Raw genomic sequence first — 20614 nt, forward strand, 5'->3', positions numbered from 1 at the left:
AAATAAAAACACATTAAACTCAGTAAATATAAATGAATGAATGAATGTATTAAAGTGAAATACTGACAATCACAATAAGCCGTTGTGCATCCTAAATCTTATTCAATTAAAAGTTCTCTTTCTCACAATCTAGCTATAATGTCTTACTCCACAGAGCCCTTACTTTGTGCAGATGTATCCACTAATTGAGACAGGTACCATAGTGCAGTAGGCCACAATTTGTTTTTAACTAAGCCCCTCCATCTCCAGTATCTTTTACATTGTGATATGTACCACGGAATCATTTATGATGTTAAGCAAACCAGAACAAGGCAAATGAGAAGTCTAGAGAAAGAGCGACTGACACAGAGAAAGAGATAAAGAGAAAGTGATAGACAGAATGAGAAAGATATAGTACGAGAAAGGTAAAAAGAGAAACCAGAAAGAGAAAGAAAGTTAGAGGGCCATATTTAGATCTTGGCGGACGGGGTTACTCTGTCACAAACATGAAGGATATCCCATCCACCATATTGCAATTCCATTATATGCTATGGAAAATTGTAATACGGTAGGCTGAAGAACTGTCACATTTGTGACAGAGTAACCCATTCACCAAGATCTAAATCAGGCCCAGAGTGAACAAAAAAAGAAAGGTCAAAACGCTAATCCATCAAAGAAGAAAGCATGGGTTTCCAAACTTTGACAAGTCAGCAAATGTCTCTGATTAATGAAGGTTGCCCATACATAAAAGATGCATTGCCCCTGTGCCACTTTTCATGGTCACCTCCCATATTTCACTGACGATCTACCAAAGTATAGGACCCTCATTTCAATTGGAAATGAGAGAACAACTTAATTACAAGCTAATGCAGCTGGCGAAACACAAACTGAACCATCTGGAAGAACACCAACATCTATGAAGCTCTAATGAAAATAACTTTTAATTCTTCATCCATACACAGACTGAAGATGAGAAAGACAAGAAAGCAACCATGTCAGAAGTATAATGACACATCACCTTCCTAACCACCAGGATTGATACTAGGACCCATGACAACTAAAGTTAAGGCTACAAAATAAAACAAACCATCAACACGCTTACACTACGGAGTGATTTCACACCGGTCAGGACAATTCAGTTCAGACCCAGTTTAGCAGAAAACATCCAGTCGATGTGGAAATTATTGCAATTAAATGCCTAGGCATAGTGCCCTAATTCTCCAAGTAGTTTTGACATCACCTCTCTAATTTCAATCTCAAATGCCTTGTGGAAACCCAAGAAGAAAATGTCTCTAGTTAACGGGTTTCACAAGTGCATAGACATTTTAAAGAAGGAACAAAGAATCATTACAGACATAGGCACATAAGAAGGTAAAAGACAGTACACTTACTCCAGCATTCTCATCTACCACTGAACCTTTGCTGTTTTATGAGACGGACTCCAACTACAATGAAACAAAATGCTGCCTCCTCAAAAACGCTAGCTGTAGATAGCAGCAAGCACAAAAACAAAGAAACATCTTTGAACACATGTAGCCTGAAATGCTGGCATAGCCCACCTCAATACATTACCAGGTCCTGCCCTGGAGAACATGGTATATGTCAACATTCTCATTCAAATGAGTGTAACATGCACCAAGTGGAAGCCATCCAAGCAATCATTATGTACACAAAGGGAAGGATGAGCACAAACATTCTTAATGAGGAAATGAAGACTAATTTGCATCACTAAATCACTTGTAAAATGCAACAATTAAGAGACAGTGTTCATGAAACACTGTTTCCACCTTGAACATATCAATGTGGTGCACAAGAAGTTCTAACCAGACAGGAGTCCCAGTAATCAGAATAATGGGAAGAAGAGGAGTGAGCATGAATCCAAAAATTGCAAGGAAAACTACCTCCTCCCATTTGCCAGCTGTGCTCGCTTGAAAAGCAAGAACAAAAAAATGAATTATTCTGCACCAGGGGACTTGGTACACTTGGATGCATCATGTGTTCCATTTTACATGCTCTAGAATGTTGGATGTAGTCTGATCTACACTACGAAAATGTACATCCAAAACCCTAAGAGCATACTCAACAACAGCCACATCTCCTGCCTGTAACCTGTTGAGACCAAGCAGACCTAAATCTTTGTGTCCTTCAAACACTTTTTATGGGAAAAAGAAGGAAAAAACTAAAAAAAAACTATTGTAGGGTCACACCAGCAGGTTGAATGTTTCCAAGGGACACACACAAAATAGGAGTTTTCAGATTTGTGGGCAGCTATATTTATTACCATGGACAAAAATGTATGTCTCCTCAAGTCGCTCTTGTTTTGCAGTTTATTCAATGTGTTATTGTATCATTTGATCTTATGCAAACTGTGTCAATTGGACAGTATCACAATGTTGTGTCATCCCAAAGAAATAGTGTGGTCATGCTTGGTTTTACATATATAATTTAAAAGGAGTATATCCTGCATATGCATATTAACAAAGACAATTTCCATGTCATATTAGATCTTTTGCAAATGCATAATGAATCTGTGGAAATTTTGTTTTCAATGGTATACCAGGGGTATGGCAATCACAGGTTCCGATGCTTACCTCGTTCAAAGAGATGCTATGGAATCTGCACTGTGAGCACCTCCCATTCCCACTTTGAGGACATGCAATACAGTGAGCGTCCAGAAATGTCCTTTGTCTGCAGTGCAGACACTGTACTCCACCACATACATGAGCATAATAGTACAGATTTACATTGCTACTCACATTCATGGGTAGCAGAATTAAACTCTTAAGCCCTCAGTCCCAGTGGGTGGTTAAATTCCCATTTGTGCAGTGCTGGCATTTAGATCATTTCAGTTTGAAGTCTCAGCTTACTGTCATCAGGGTTAACCTTACTTTTCTCAGGTTGATAGATCTTTAAATTGTCTGAGATTAATCACAGATTATCACAACAATTTTAAACTAGTATTCAGTCAATCAAGAGTTTGGTATGAGTTAAAGGGTTTTATAAATCAATCTTTTAGTAGTTCATCTTTATTAGAATCATCATATCAATTAGATTAATCAATCTCAGTTATTTGATTTAGCAGAAATCAATACTAAAAATTTGTAACCATTAAGTCATAAAATGTGTTATGCGCTCTCCATATAGGAAAATAATCCTTATTCTAGGAATGACAAGGATAAAGGTGTCAGTTTCAGAAACCTATAAAGAGTTCTGAATTCATGAGAAATCATACAGCTTAGCATCAAAATTCAGTACAATAAATCAGTAATCAATCAAACCAGAACTTCTCATGAAGAAAGGTTCAAGAAACACAGTAGAGTCTCTAAGCAACATGCTAACATGAGCATGAAAGGGGTCATAAGCGGAGTGAGATAACCTACTCTAGCAACATGCACCATTTAAAGACAGACAAAATCAAATGTGACAACTTCGTGTGGCTTCTTCTTTCTTCAGTCGACAAATCAGCTTTTGATGCAGCCATGGGAACATGTTCACTGATTGTCTTCTCATGGGAACACAATATACTTCAGACAGCAACTTCTAAGACTACAACTATGTCTTATCAGTTAAGTATTTTGTCTAGGTTCTCATGATCTGTCTTTCCATTAATGTCCACATCCCTGTGTGTGAACTTTCATACCTAACCTTCTAAATGACAAGTCTATTAATTAGTTAGCAGTGGTCTTTTCAGAAGAAAAAAACCATCTATATAAATGAAGAGAAAAACATTTTGAGCAACAACCATTCACCGTGACAAAGAGGTATTTCAAGAGGTTAAGATCAAGTCTTACGCTGACTCTAAAATTCTTCCAGTTTAGTTAACTATAACATGTCAGTTTCTTAGCATTTCAGCCTAGCACATTTTAACATGATTGCCTAGAACAACCTTTGCATTTTAAAAACATTTTTATTCATCATTAATTGTGCACATTGTTTCACCATTTGTCAACATTTAGTGCATGCTCCTACAATTCCCCCTTCTGATGGTTATCAAAACATCATATTTTCTTTACAAATGAATATTTAGAGCTAACATCCTCAGTTGAGTCTTTTCTTTTTTAATTTAAAAGTTTCAGATTCTTCAATCTTTTTTACTCTCAATCTTAGATTCTTCTAATTCTAGTTCTTTCATAATCTGTTTCTTTCTCTTATCAAAATAACATCCACAGCTCTTATAAAAAGCAAACAAAGTTCATAAGCATAATCCAACTATGAGGACTAGCACAAATATATAATTAAAAACCCTCATCCAGTGGCAGCAAGCCAGTTGCCAATAGCAGAAACTTCCTTACCTACATTTCCTAAAGCACTAGTTGTTTCTAATTATTCTAATTCAGGTTTAAAGTGGGAAATGGTCTTAGTGAATTCTAAAATTCTCCTACTCTCAGCAGCAATGCTGAGCTTTCAGTATTTTGCAGCCTTTTTCTGCAAGCATACCGTCTAAAGCTAAGCGATTTTGTAAAACCACTAATCTGACAACCACTGATGCTGTGCTAACAACTAATAAAGCTCCAGAAGTGCTAGTCTCCAATTTATCCAGTACTGTTGAAAGCTTTCTAATTTTCCCATTCTTTAAAACAACTCCCACTGGTGGTATGATTGCCCCACAAATAGCTCCAACTAATTGCATTCCATCACCTATAGTACATGTATGCCTATGTGATGGTGTCATTATCAAAGCAGCTATAGTACTTACATGATGCGTCTTAAGAAACAGTGAAGCTAAATAGCAAATACCCTCCAAATCAGCTGATAGTAGAAAATAAGCATCCTGTCCACAAACTAAATAAACTCCTGTGATAGTGGTCTCTTCTCTTTGCAAAATTTGGCATGACCCTCCCATAATTTCAAATGTCTGTGTACAACTTTTAATTCCTACAAGTTTTTTCTAAATTGATTTCTTCTTTTGTAAACACATATTTTCCTCTTTTGTCTGTCTAGTTTCAGTTTATGACAGATATTTTTCTTTCTGTATTCATCTTCGTCCTTCTCTCAAACATTTAAATGTCTTCCCCTGTTTTTATTCATAAAGGAATTATGTGCCCGCCTTTCTTTTAATGCAGCGATAAGTGTCCTTTATAATGATCTCATTAAACAGGCCATATTGTTTTTATATGCCCTAACAGTGTCTGTATGTGTGAATTGTCTAAAGTAATACCAAGTTGTGTTCAGTTCTTTTGCCTGTAGGTGTAAATTTGTGTTGTTATTCTCTGCAATGGAACATTTGATAGAATCATGTTGTAATTTGAATAACAGCATTCAAAATGTTCTTGCCCATATTCTAAACTAAGTTAAATATTAAATGTGATTGCATTTGACAATGGTATGTGACGGTATATCACCGTCTCTGCAGCTGACTACGGTAAGTGTGCACAGACATAACAGTCCTTTACATCCAATGCTTGCATATATTCCTGAACTAATCTAGAATAAACATTGGTTATGTAATCCTCTTTCATGTAATTTGCAAATGATGACTTCAATTTTGCCTCTTCTATTGTGTGTGTAGATGTCACAGGAGCAAGTGTAGAACTAAGTTTCTCTATCGCTGGTGTGAGATAAATTCCTACTAGCATTGTTATGACTTCTAACACTACTACTAAAAATGTAATGCCCATAATAATCTTGCATCTAGGAAACCTATTCTTGTCCTTAATAAGATTATTAAATGAAATATAGCAGCAAATAAAGTCAATAGTTCACTTTCAGACTTTTAAACAAAGCAGCTTCTTTAGATTTTCTTTTGCAGTTAGTTCTTACAGCTTTATTTACAGAAATTTGTGTATAGTCATTCCTAACCCTAATTTGTCTTCTTCTAAATATGTTAGCCTTACTCTGCTACTGCAAACGTGGGCACAGGGATATTTTCATAATTCTTATATTTAGTAACTTTCTTAGTTGTAATATCAGTATTTATTTTAGTATTTTGTACTTTTTCATACAATAGTGTCTCTCAAACTTTAGTTTCTCACAGAAATCTTTTCAGCAGCTTTTCCCCCAATGTTGTTTTTGGTGTGATGGCATGGAAGCTCAAATAGTTCCAATATCAGGTCAATCAAATCCTCCGCTGATGCATTTAGCACTTGATTCATGTAGTAAATCCATGCAGGTGCAGAATACCTTTGACAAGACACTTTTGCTCTTTTTTTTACCTTCTTCAAGTCTTTTGATATTCTTCTTCTGTGTCAGTTACACCGCTTGCCTCTGTCTACTCACCAGTAGTTGGTGGTATATGTTCAACCAACACACTTGATCTCAATTTATTTCAACCATAGTTTTGAGATCATCCAGCATCATGTGTGAGACTTCTTGTTCCACTACTTTTCCCTTCACCTGGATCATCTATAACTGTTATCTCATGTTGAAATCTTGTTTCTTTTTCAGGGACTTTTACTCCACTTTGTGATATTACAGGAACTTGGACTGGTGTGATAGTCTGAGACTCTCTCCTTCTTTCGGCTCTTTGCGTTGGTATTGCCTGGGATGGTGCAGTCACAGGTGCCCTTGGTTCTTGTTCGCAATACACTCTATTTATAGGGACACCTCCATTTCTGTGTATGTGCTGCATGCAGCCAACTCGGAATCCCAGGCATGTAACAGCAGTGTTTGAGATCAAGATTACTTTGAACAGACCTTTTTATCATGGTTCCAAACAAGACCTCCGCACATGCTTCTTGATCAACACCCAGTCCCTGGGACTGAGGTTGTGGCACTACTCCTTATGCGAATTTGGGGTAGCAGCTTCAATCTGGTGAGAGACAGAATGCACCACATCAGCTAATCCTTTGCAGTAATCAAGTTTTATGTCATCTGTGATGTTCACTAGTGTATTCGCAGGGACAGTAAGCAGTCTCACTGCACACCCCATGTGAATTTCCTGTCGCAATAATCCTGTTCTCCTGTCAAGAGTACTTCGGAGGCTCATCAATATCAAAGGCAAAGCATCTAGCCATTTCAGTGATGCAGAGGCACAGACTTTGGACAACCAGGGTTTTATGGTTCAATTTAGCTGTTCAACAATTCCAGTAGCATCTGGTTGATAACTATGATGTAATCTCTGTTCCACCTGTAAAGTTGCACATAACATTCTAAAGAATTCATTGTTGAAATGAGTCCCACAACCAGACTTCAGAGAAACCGGTAGCCTGAACCTGGGTATCAATTCTCGCAACAGAAATTTAGGTACAGTGAGACTGTCATTTCTCCATGGTAGGTAGGCTTTCACCCATCTAGAGAAAATGCACATCATAACTAGGACATAGCTCAGCCCTTTACAAACAGGCATGTTGATGAGGTCTATTTCCATCCTGTTAAAGGAACCACCTAATCTTCCTATGTGACTCAATGTTACCGGTGTTCTTTTCCCCACATTAATCTGTTAGCAAGTCACACATCAATGTTATTCTGCAAGCATCCTAAATCTCGGGTTAAACCAATTTTGCCTGAATAATCTTACCATTGCATGTCTCCCATGATATGTAGGACCATGAAAATGTTGTATCATGGGAAACAGAAAGCTGTATGGCAACTGGTCTTCCATTCTCTAAAATCCAAATGTCATCTGTGTTTTTACAACATCCTGCTCTAATCCAATCATGCTGATCTGCTTCTGAAACCTTTTCTTGCAATCTATTTTGTTTTTCCCAAGTATCAGCCACTGACAACAACATTGAAAAAGTAGTGTCCTCTTTAGATTCATTTGTATATGCCCCATTAAATGTGCAAGTCACAAGTACACAATATCAGGCAACTTTGTCAGCAAATCTTTTTCCAACTGTGACATAGACATTGCCACTTTGGTGAGCGGTGGATTTTACCACTGCCACTTCTGTAGGCTTTTGTAGGGCATCAAGCAGTCTTTTCACATGTATGCCATTTCATACAGGCAAGCCAGGTGAAGTCATGAAAACTCTCTGTGACCATAACTGTCCAATAACATGGACCACACCAAAAGCATACTGACTGTCTGTAAATACAGTCACTCTCAACTGTGATAGGGTACAAGCTCTTGTAAGGGCAATCAGTTGTGCCACTTGTGCAGAGGTAAATACCTCAAAGCCAAGAAACTTTCACAACTTCTTGGATCATCTGCACTGGCTGCACTCAGGGTACCCTAACTGTTTCTCAAGCATGAGCCGTCCACAAAAATTACAATCATGCACTTCTAAAGGTTTGTCTTTTATATCTGGTCTTGGCTCGGTGCATAAATCCTTGACATCTAAACCATCATGTTTAATATCTTCATCATTTGCATTTTCAGGTACCAGCAAAAGAGTTGCTGGATTTAATGTGGAACAACATCTTAGTTCTATGTTTTCAGCAGCAAGATTCTGTTGTTCGTACTTTGTAAGCTTGCTGTTGGTCATGCACTGTGTTTTCGTTTGAGTGAGCAATTTTTCCATGGAGTGAGGGACCATAACGGTTAAAGGAAGTCTCATTACTATGTTTTCACATCTCTCGATGCTGAAACCAGCTGGTACAACTGCTTCAAAGCAACCGGGCAGTCCTCAGTTTACAGGGTCATAGGTAGTCCACAATGTGCCACAGTTCAATGTGAATCTCCATACATCTGATTAAGCACTGAGAGAGCACAATCCTCTCTCTCACTGCAAAACAAGGTGAGTATCTTATTGTAATATGGAATTCCTAATGCCGGGGCATGAGAGAAACTTTCCCTCAGCTCTAGAAAAGCGTTCAAGCAATTGCTGTCCCATGGAAGTGGATCAGACACATCCCTGTGTGTCAGCCTCAGTAAAGGCTTGGCTACTAGGGAAAAGTTTGGTATCCATTGTCTACAGTAGCCAACCTTTCTACCATTCTCAGGAACATCCTGAATTCAATCAGTATTCTTGGTGGATTCATTTTATGGATTATCCCCACCCTCTCTTGTGACACCTTTCTCTTTCCCCTCTCAATAATATTTCCCAAATAATGGACTTTTTTTGACAAAATAACAGTTTATTCAGAGACCCCCTATGCCCATTGTCAGCTATGTAACTCAACAAAGCAATTGTATCCTGTCTGCAAGCTTCTTGTGAAGTTGACACCACAAGCAAGTCATCAATCTACTGCACGACAACTGATCTGCAAAGCATCTGCAGAGACTCAAGATTATTTTTCAAGATTTGACTGAAAATGGATGGGATCTCTGTATAACCTTGTGGAACTTGCCACCATGCCAAAACTCTATCTCGAAACACGAATGAGCACAAGAACTGGCTGTCCTCATGCAATGGGGTAGAACAGAACGCCTAGCGGAGATCCACAACAGTAAACCATTCTGCAGTGCACAGAATTTGAAAAAGTATTGTAGCTAGATTCGGTACCACCGAACAACATTGAACAACACAAAGTTTTTAATCCTTCAAAGATCCTGCACAATCCAATATTTACCAATTGGCTTCTTTAAGCCCATGATCGAAGATTTGCAAGGGCTTCGAACTATTTATTTTAAAATCCCTTTCCTCAGCATGTTTTTAATTACTGGTGTTATTTCTACCACTTTCTCTTGGGTCAAATTATATGGTTGTGTTCTTGGATACACTTCATTGGGTTTCACTGTGATCCAGACTGGTTCTATATCTTTAATTAGTCCAATATTTGTTCCTGTAAAATCCTATAATTCTGGGTTCACAGTCTCTTTCAAATCAAGAGGCAAATCCTGTACAGTTCTCACTGGATATAATGCTACAGATTTTCCTTGTCAAGCCTTCTTTAAATTCTATATCTTCATCATGCTTTTGAAATTCAACATCATCCGGTGTACAGTAAATTGTGCAGTTTAACTTGCATAAGAGATGTCTCCCTTACCGATTTACAGGACTTGAATCACAAACAATAAATTGATGGTTTTCCTCCAAAAACATTTTTACAGGGATGTTTTCTGAAACTAGGTTTATAATCTGGCTATTTGTATCATTTATAACTTGGATCTTCTTTCCTGAGAGGATAGGTCTTGGCCCTACCGCTGTTCTAACAGTGGAACGGTTAGCTCAAGTGTGGATGCTATTCAACATTTGGGGGCCATTAATTTCTCCTTCTATAAATAGTCCACTGTGGTCTATGTCTAAGACTGCTCCAAGTATGCAATCTTCCTACCCCCTCAGACAGCATCAATGGGAATTGTCAGAACCAAAAGTATCATTGTCCAACATATGGTATTGTTGAAACGAGTTCTGGCTCTGATACTGAAATGTAGTTGGATTTGCTATGGGCATTTTTATTGTATTAAATGCAGGAGTTCCCATATTTTTTGGGACCATCAGAGCTTGCGGAACCTGCATGACTGGGACCTGTGTCCGCAATGGCACGTGCATTTGCTGAAATGGTATGTTTTGCATCTGCACTTGATTTCCTCCATCATTTTGTCATCTCCAATTAATCTATTTCAATTAAGCCTAGACTCCCTCTTCCAATGCTCAATTTTGTTATAACAATGACAGGGAGTTGATCTCTTCAACTTTGCAACATGTACACATACATTTGGATCAATCAGAACACCTTTACCTCTACCCTGTGAAATACGAACTCCTCCATTAGCTCTTTGAACTCCAGCCTGTAAACCAATACCTTGCATTCCACTTGTGTTCCCAGCACACAACTGATTCTGAAAGCCCTTCTGAGCCAGCTTCATTTGTGAAAGCATAAGTTTCTCCGTAAGCCTTTTCTGCTTCTTCTGTTATTCGTCACTGCAGTATTTTGCAAACCTCATGATCTCATCTAAAGGTTTAATCTGCGAGCAAATTACATTCTGTTGTATTTGCATACAAATCTCTGGTCTTAACCCAAGAGCAAACTGCGACACAAAGAACCCCTTATCATTCTCTTCGGATTTTCTTGACCATTGTGCTGTTTAAACATCCCCAGCAATTGCTCATAATAAGCATGCACTGACTCTTTTGCCTCTTGTGTATTTCAAATAATCTTGAACCAGTCAATATCTTTGGCTGTAACATTGCCTTTCAGGAAAGTAATCACCTCATCGTATTTTGTCATTACTATAAGAGACGGTGCAGGGGAATGCACATCTCTCAGAGGCTCTGAACTTAGCCATTATACAGCAATTTTGCAATTTTACATACACAAATCACTTGGTACCGCAATATCAAAGAATGTATTCAAATCAATAAACAGCACTTTTGAAATTTTCACAAATCTAGAAACTTGTGTGTACCACTGTGTAGGATTCTCAATTAACTTTGGAAAACGATTTGCAAATGTTGCAAAATCTCCTCTACTCCATAGTACATGTACATACCCTTCACTTGGTATTCCTCCCACCGGGAAAGTCAAAGTTTCTTCTTCATCACCGGGACCTAGCAGTGGCATACTATTTGCCTCAGCTGCAATTGATCATCTCTTTTTCTTCTCCTGTTTCTTTGCCAATTTGCTTTCTGATTTCTCAAACTCAGTACATTTATGGATGCATTTGACCAATTCAGTAATATATGATCGCATTCCTGAAAAACGCATTGTTTCAACTGCTTCATCATCTAACTGTGGCCTAAAATGTCTCTGTATTAGTCATTCTTTGAAAGATCAACCTCATATTTTTTTTACCAGTTCAGTTAATATGTCAAGTGTAGCTGCTGCACACCTTGTAATTTGTGTACATGTATTGTTTTGTGGGAGATGGAAAGCAGTTTGATGTTGGATATTCTGGCAACCGGTTACAAATGTAATCTTTACATAGCTGATATAGATGATCCTTGTGTGGAAATCCCTGGTGGGGGAGATGCATTGCAGAGTTTTCATGGTTATAAAGCTTGATCTTACTAATTTGTCTACTTGGGTATTCATTGTTAACTTGGAATCCATGGTAATTCCAAGGTATACTTTTGGAGATAGTCCCAGATCGTCAGATCAGGAGCAGAGTGGCCCATTATATTTCCAATTGCCATATGTGAGTATTTCAGTTTTGGAAGCATTCAGTTTGAAATAGCTCCATGTCATCCACTGATCAATGGCTCAGAGGTAAATAAAGATTTCTGAGTTTCCAATGACTTTGGGCCTTTCCAGCTTAAGGAGTATTTGTGTGGGAGGCCTTGTTTGAAAGAGGAGAGCCTCCCCTTTAAAACTAGGCCTTTCTGAAAGGGTTTCCCACAGCCAGGAAATCCCACTTGACACCAGGGATGTAATCATGGGGGCCGGCCCTCATGACTATGGGCCAAACCCCATGCAGGGCATATTTTTTTTTAAACTAAATACCATGGTTTCCCCTGGAGAGGCGCAATCTCCCCCCTTCTAGGAGTTTAATGTCATAAATAATTAAAAAAAACAAAATTTCAAGGAAATTGACAGGGGGTTGGCCCTCCTGGTCATAGGCTGCCCTCCGAAAGGGCCCAAATTTTTAAATAAATATGTGGTTTCCCTGGGTGCCGATCACGGCCAGCAGGGAAACAACACATATATAAAAAAAGTGAACTATATATAGACAATTCTTTATTCGGTTAAATAGTGTCAACCCTAAATCACATAAATACATAGCAAATAATAATCAAAACAAGATAGAAATGTACATAGATAAAAGCTTAAAATACTACCAATTTTATTTTTCAACCAAATTTCAATAAGTAAAATCCTATAAATAATTAAAAATGTACGCTATTCCGCCAAGTTATGGCTCCCTTTAAAAAAGACCCCACACCAGCACACCAACACATCAGGGACCACTTGCAACCACACAAACGCCGGGCAATACTGGAGAAAGCCCCTTTTCCTTAGCAAGGTGGATAAAAATTGTTGCCTAAATGATGCATAAAAACCACAGAACAAAGTCAAATAGAGCAGAGAACTATATATATATATATATATATAGATATAGATAGAGAGAGAGAAACATCTATCTATGTATATGTGTGCATACGTGTGTGTGTATCTATATATACAGGGAGTGCAGAATTATTAGGCAAATGAGTATTTTGACCACATCATCCTCTTTATGCATGTTGTCTTACTCCAAGCTGTATAGGCTCGAAAGCCTACTACCAATTAAGCATATTAGGTGATGTGCATCTCTGTAATGAGAAGGGGTGTGGTCTAATGACATCAACACCCTATATCAGGTGTGCATAATTATTAGGCAACTTCCTTTCCTTTGGCAAAATGGGTCAAAAGAAGGACTTGACAGGCTCAGAAAAGTCAAAAATAGTGAGATATCTTGCAGAGGGATGCAGCACTCTTAAAATTGCAAAGCTTCTGAAGCGTGATCATCGAACAATCAAGCGTTTCATTCAAAATAGTCAACAGGGTCGCAAGAAGCGTGTGGAAAAACCAAGGCGCAAAATAACTGCCCATGAACTGAGAAAAGTCAAGCGTGCAGCTGCCACGATGCCACTTGCCACCAGTTTGGCCATATTTCAGAGCTGCAACATCACTGGAGTGCCCAAAAGCACAAGGTGTGCAATACTCAGAGACATGGCCAAGGTAAGAAAGGCTGAAAGACGACCACCACTGAACAAGACACACAAGCTGAAACGTCAAGACTGGGCCAAGAAATATCTCAAGACTGATTTTTCTAAGGTTTTATGGACTGATGAAATGAGAGTGAGTCTTGATGGGCCAGATGGATGGGCCCGTGGCTGGATTGGTAAAGGGCAGAGAGCTCCAGTCCGACTCAGACGCCAGCAAGGTGGAGGTGGAGTACTGGTTTGGGCTGGTATCATCAAAGATGAGCTTGTGGGGCCTTTTCGGGTTGAGGATGGAGTCAAGCTCAACTCCCAGTCCTACTGCCAGTTCCTGGAAGACACCATCTTCAAGCAGTGGTACAGGAAGAAGTCTGCATCCTTCAAGAAAAACATGATTTTCATGCAGGACAATGCTCCATCACACGCGTCCAAGTACTCCACAGCGTGGCTGGCAAGAAAGGGTATAAAAGAAGGAAATCTAATGACATGGCCTCCTTGTTCACCTGATCTGAACCCCATTGAGAACCTGTGGTCCATCATCAAATGTGAGATTTACAAGGAGGGAAAACAGTACACCTCTCTGAACAGTGTCTGGGAGGCTGTGGTTGCTGCTGCACGCAATGTTGATGGTGAACAGATCAAAACACTGACAGAATCCATGGATGGCAGGCTTTTGAGTGTCCTTGCAAAGAAAGGTGGCTATATTGGTCACTGATTTGTTTTTGTTTTGTTTTTGAATGTCAGAAATGTATATTTGTGAATGTTGAGATGTTATATTGGTTTCACTGGTAATAATAAATAATTGAAATGGGTTTATTTTTTTTTTTGTTAAGTTGCCTAATAATTATGCACAGTAATAGTCACCTGCACACACAGATATCCCCCTAACATAGCTAAAACTAAAAACAAACTAAAAACTAGTTCCAAAAATATTCAGCTTTGATATTAATGAGTTTTTTGGGTTCATTGAGAACATGGTTGTTGTTCAATAATAAAATTAATCCTCAAAAATACAACTTGCCTAATAATTCTGCACTCCCTGTATATATATATATATATATATATATTCACTGAAAAAAACAAAGGTTACAGGGATGTTATAGTTAGGTTCTGAATTTACTTGTACAAAATTATAGAAATTCAGCGGTTAGAGTTATTATAAGTAACTATAACTTGCGCCCTACGGTAATTAACTCGTGCCCCCACCATGCACAGCTTTTTCGCCTTTAATTTGACTGCCAATGCTTTATTTATATTTTTAATAATGTTATTGAACTTGTCATGAGTACTGAAATATCTGAGGTAACTGGCAGTGCATGGAGAGGGCTGCTACTGAAGTCCTAACTTGGGTTATGGAGGACAGTTCTGAGGCAGAGTCATAGACCTAGACAACACATACTGAGACAGCATCTGAGGGAGAGGAAAGTGGAGCAGAATCTGGAAGTGATTTTTCATTCTACAGAGTTCCATCCAACAACTCACCTTTTAGCAATTCTGAGGGACACAATAATGACGGTTATGCTGTCTCCTCACAAGCACAGTCTCTGCAGCGGGACAACAGTTGCAAGTTAGACCAACCCAGGAGAGTGCGCAAAGACAGAGTACTCTTTTAGCAGCCCCCCAATTTAGTTCAGCCTCAAATTCTGCCTTTTGTTGCTCAAATGAGATTTTACCTTAAAATAAAAAGACAAGAGGTGTCTGGCAAAACAGGAAATGGTTTGCTTAAATAATCATTATGGCTAGGAGAGCAGTTAAAGCACCTGGGTCAAGGACTGACTCTCATAGAACACTGAAAGGACCCACGTTTTCTCTGGGAGCAATAAACACATAAAATATTATTTCCCTGAAAGCTACTAACAGTTGCCAAGGGGTTGTAGATACAATTTCCAGATAGGGAATGCAGGGGGGCCTTGACCTGGTATGGACACTATGTGGGTCAGCGAGTGTGTGCTCTAATGTCCTGCCTGAGGTGCATGTAGTCACTGCATGTGGTGTGTCCTGATTGGTTAAGTGTACCTAACTACATATGGCATCTAACTTTATGGTGTTTTGGAAATGCATGAGTCCCTCTGGCCATTTATGCTTTACTGGGGCCAATCTCTGGGGAACATTTTAGTGTTGCTGCCTATCTGTGGAATCTGATCTAAGCTTGTGTGTTTGACTGGCAGATACGGGTTACACCGCCTGCGACCTGTCAGTCATTAATCTTCAAACCTGGGCCACAGAGCCTGCGTGACCTTGTACCTACATGCTGGGGTTGACAGAGAGTTCATGACAAGGGATTCCAACCAGGGTGATGTGACTTTGTTTGTGTATGAAAATGTATTGTTGATGAATAAAGGTGTCTGGTTGTCGTGTGCATTGATTGATTCGATATTAACATTCTTCCCTCTAGTTGGATTTTCAACTATACCAGCAAATCCATGTCATGGCAGTCAGAGTATTGGCACTTTGTTGATCCACATCCCTTACTACTTGTAACCTCCCCAATTTGGGAACTGTGTTTTTACACCAAGAAACCTCTAATTATAGGAAACCACACAAAAACAGTAAAATGAAGAAAATGGGCAACAATTACATGCACAAACCAGTCAGCCACGAGAGGAGCCAGAGAACCAGTTCATGAATGTCTCCTGCTCGGGGACACATTCCTCCTCATGCACGTCTCTCTTCAGTCGGTGCAATGCTTGAATGGCAGGTGTAAAAGTCCCATTATCCATTACATTGCCAGGTATAAAGGTACAGCAGTGCCAATCTTGGCATACACCCCACCCTCCATTGTGGTCATCAAGTCCAAAATATATCGATGTTGCATCAACTTGAGGCAACTGGATCTTAGCATTAAGGCTGAGCACAGTACTGTTAATCATTCTGAGCGTCTCCCACCTCGTTGCTGCTCTCCTCATGTGCACACAGTAGTGCCATTTTGGTCCTCCTGTGTCTAGACTGGGTGCGCATCAGGCTGCCTTGGTCCCTAATCTCCTGGTCAGACCCTCTCCTTAGCAAGCATTCTAGTGAGGTACAGACCCTGTCAAAAGATTCCCTTCTGACCATCTCAGATCCTTCCATGAATGCAGCTCCATACATACTCCTGCTCTCCTCAGGTGGAGGGGCATGCTACCCTGCTCTCATGCTGGGCTTACAGGCTGTGAGCTTCTCTCTCCCCCCTCAGATCATGCCTTTTCCTTGACTCCCACTCAGATTGCCTCCTTTGCTCAGAGCTATGTGCTGTCCTAAGTTGGGACCAACTCTCATGCTTGCTCTCCATTGTCTCCTCGGCTTCCAGAGCATACCCTGTGGCTCCCTCCTCAATGCCAGATCATGGAGGGCTGAGTCCTCTTACCACACTCTTACAGCTATCTCACTATCCAAGGACGCTAGAAATCTTCCCTTCACTCATGTTCGTTCCCCGTAACCTGCAGGGGTGCATGCTCCTTGTGCCACTGAGGCTCAGTCTGCTCACTGCAACGGATGGGGGGGTCAAGAATTTGGGCACTCTAGTGCTGGCCATTGTAGTGTTGCTACCAACCTGTGGTATCTGATCTAAGCCTGTTTGTTTGGCCGCAGGCTATGTGTTACACCACCTGTCACCTGTCAGTCATTAACCCTCAGTCCTGGGCCACGGAGCCTGTGTGACCTTGTACCTACATGCTGGGGTTGACAGAGAGTTCATGACCGGACAATCCAACAGTGGTGATGTAACTTCATTTGTGCATTAAAATGTATTGTTCATGTATAGAGGTGTCCTGTTGTGTGCATTGATTGATCCAGTATTAACACTTCCACTTGCAACACTGGATGTAAAGTTGATACGGCCAACTTTTTGCAAATTGACTAGGTCCATCTCTATTTGGATGTTGACTTCCTTGAGCAAATTGTGCAGCAAACAATTTGCATGCCAAACAATTTCTGAGGCAGCATGAGGCACTCTAGGGCCTCATTCTAGGGAACTCCAGTGGACTGCCAATTCTCTTGAGGAGCTGAAGATATTTTTGGGCCTTACACTCAACATGGGGTTGGTGAAGAAACCAACCTTGCAGTCCTACTGGTCTACTCGCACTGTTTGGGTAACCCCCCATCTTCACACCGTACATGAGCAGAAATAGTTTTTTGCTATTGAAGCGTATGCTGCATTTCTATGACAGTTCTGCCGCTCTGCCCCGGCACAATCGAGACCATGACAGGTTGTTCAGAATTCGGCCTCTCATGGAATGTTTGTCTGCCAGGTTTCCAAAGATTTATACTTCTGGAAAGAATATAGCCACTGATGAGTCACTGATCCTGTACAAAGGCCGGGTGCTGTTCAGGCAGTATAATCTGAGCAAAAGAGCTCATTATAGCATCAAGTTGTACATGCTCTGTGAGAGCTCTACTGGCTATGTGTACAGCTAGATAGTGTATAAAGGGAAGGACTCCACTCTAAACCCTGTGGGATGTCCTCCCTTGCTAGGAGTCAGAGGAAAGATTGTTTGGGAGCTGTCCAGACACTCCTTCACAAAGGTTATAAACTTTATGTGAACAATTTCTATACGGGAGTAGAGCTGTTCAATGAGTTGCACAAACCTAGCACTGAGGCCTGTGGTACAGTTTGTTGTTGCCACAAAGGATGCCCACAGGATTTTATTTGCAAGAAGCTCCAGAAATCTCAGAGCACTGCATTGCATTCCAACAAACTGCTTGCAGTCAAATTCTCGGATAAGCGTGATGTATACTTGCTCACCGCAATTCATGATGAGAGCACTTCACCCGTCACGGTTTGGGGTCAGATGGCCAAAGTTCACAAGTCCACTGGTATACTTAATTACAACCAGTACAGGGGTGGTGGATAAGAACGACCAGATTCTTCAACCATACAATGCGAGTCATAAAAGTTGCATGTGGCACAAGAAACTGTTTACCCATCTGATCCAGAAGGCAACATACAATGCATCAGACCACAACAGGAAAACTCATGTCTTTCCTTGACTTTCAGATGTCCATCATTTAAAGTCTTACCGCTACAGAAGCAGCAACCTCCACTTCATATGTTCTGAGGAGGTGGCAAAGCTGCAGCAGCGAACCTTTGTTGATCTCATTCCCGAAGCACATAAAAAAGGCTTGACCATGTTGTCATTGTAAAGTCCGCTTTAAACATGAGAAGAGACAGGAAAGTTGTGTTTACTGTCCCCAGTGGTCATCTCAGCCAGCTCTGTGTTTTCCTACTTGCTTTATGTTGTATCATACAAAAGTGAAGTACTGGGAAATTGACTGAGGTAGAGCTGATGTTAGGTAAACCGTTCAATGGCTGTACATCAATATTTACTTTCCATGGGCCACTACTTCACTAGGCAAGAAGCCTTAGAATTTTACTTCCTCTACTTGAGGAAATCATGTACTTCCTTATGGCATGCTCAATACCTTTATCCACCGTCAGAACATGGTAGGTGTTCTGTTCTCCGATTGACAAGTGCAATATAGTGCCCACACTGCACATACTGATGAACAGAACATATGCTACATGTCACGGAGCACCCTGGTTGGCAAAATGTTAAAGAGTTGCCTAGATTTTAAAATGCTTGCTAGGGAACTTAGGCAAATATACAGGATTAATCAGGACTCTAATGAGGACAGAAACATGAACAGGTAAGAAAAGTTTACTTTCCCAGGGATACTGCATACATAGAAGGCAGATAGTAAAGGTAGTACAGGTACACATGCCATTCTTCACCGATGGGAACAATTGATGCCACACTCACCTTGATATTGGATTACTACGGCATGTATGGATAAATGCTTGACCCTGCTTACCATGTTCATATCGTCTGCCAGAACTTAGGAGATGTTCAGTTTGCTGTATGACAAGTGCAAATGTAGTCAAACTGATTGCTTCCTGTGGCATATGAATGTGATGGGCCCTTGCGTGGTGACGGTATGATGATGTGAGTGCACTGATTGGTTGGATTGGGACCATGGCGGCAGTATGAAAGTCTTGTGTGTGGTGCGTGAATGGCATGTGAATCAACCATAATGTGGTTGGTGCCTTGATGTGGCTTTATGACTAACCTTCAGAAGTCTTGGTTTCAATATTCAGTAACTTTGATAAGTTTTTTTGCTCAGAAGCCATCATTTCTGGAGGTGCAAAAACCAACCAGTTTAAGTAGTGGATTAACTTAAAAAAATCATCACTAAACTGTTGGAAAAGGTTCACCTTAAAATGTTACCTTTTCTTGATAAGCTCACCCCGTTCTAAATCAGAAATCGTAAAACAATAATCAAAGCCTCAAACATAGAATACCAATGGCACAAATCACTATTGGGAGGATTAAAGTATTAAGGGCCAGATGTAGCAAGCAGTTTTGCCCATTCTGTGTCTATGGGAAAATGTGTTCGTACATATGGCCCTAAGTTACCACAAAACTGTTAAGAAAACCAAGGAGACACACTTAGTGAAACACAACAGGGGACCTTTTTAACATCTACTGCAAGCTAATTCTCACTGATGACAAAAATCATGCCATATGTGAATCGTCAGCACTGCACATCTCTTATTGTCCATCAAATTCAAAATGTTACAATGTGAGATTCAATCTCCTGCAGTACATTACTTCACTCTTCTGCCTCATCTCTCCACCTCCAATTTCTCATTCACCACTTTTGTCCGAATGACCACAGGGGACATGTCAAAACTAGCCCAAGAAAATCAAAAGCATCAAATCTGCCCGGGAACCCCTGGCTTTTCGGCTTGAGTAACAATTTTTCACATCTCTAGCGGAGGACTTCAATCTCATGCTCAACACCTTCTTTCTTCTTGGAGATGTTCCATGGCCATTCTCACACCCCTCCTTAGGAAACTACATGGGGTACAGTCTTCGCTGCGATATATACTACCACACATGGTACCCCAACACTTGCCAATTTACCAAAAGTGTTAAAACAGATTCAGAATGTGCACTGGGCTGCATCATCCCTAGATTTGTGGATGAAATAAATGTGTAACTTCGACGCAGTCTCCTCAATCATACTCAGTAACATTAAAGGGGAAGCTGTAGCACTGGCTATACTCCAGCACCTCCGAGAGATTCCCCATTTGGACCATGTGAAACAGCTACCAAAAAATAATTTCCCACACCAGTATATGACGGAATAGTTTGGGAGTCAAGCCGAAAAAGCTTGCACTACAGAGTACCACCTCTAAGGAAGGTATTAAACAAGCACAGGAGGGTTCTAAAAAGCTCTGGGATAAACAAAAA

The 20614-nt window shown here is 40.1% G+C and overlaps 1 protein-coding gene across 1 annotated transcript in view; it reads right to left on the reverse strand.

Moving 5' to 3' along the window:
- GPR158 (G protein-coupled receptor 158) overlaps positions 1-20614 on the reverse strand; it is a 1449349-nt gene that overhangs the window by 597204 nt on the left and 831531 nt on the right. The window lies entirely within an intron of this gene.

Source organism: Pleurodeles waltl, chromosome 10, assembly GCF_031143425.1.
Source record: "Pleurodeles waltl isolate 20211129_DDA chromosome 10, aPleWal1.hap1.20221129, whole genome shotgun sequence".
Taxonomy (NCBI): Eukaryota; Metazoa; Chordata; class Amphibia; order Caudata; family Salamandridae; genus Pleurodeles; species Pleurodeles waltl.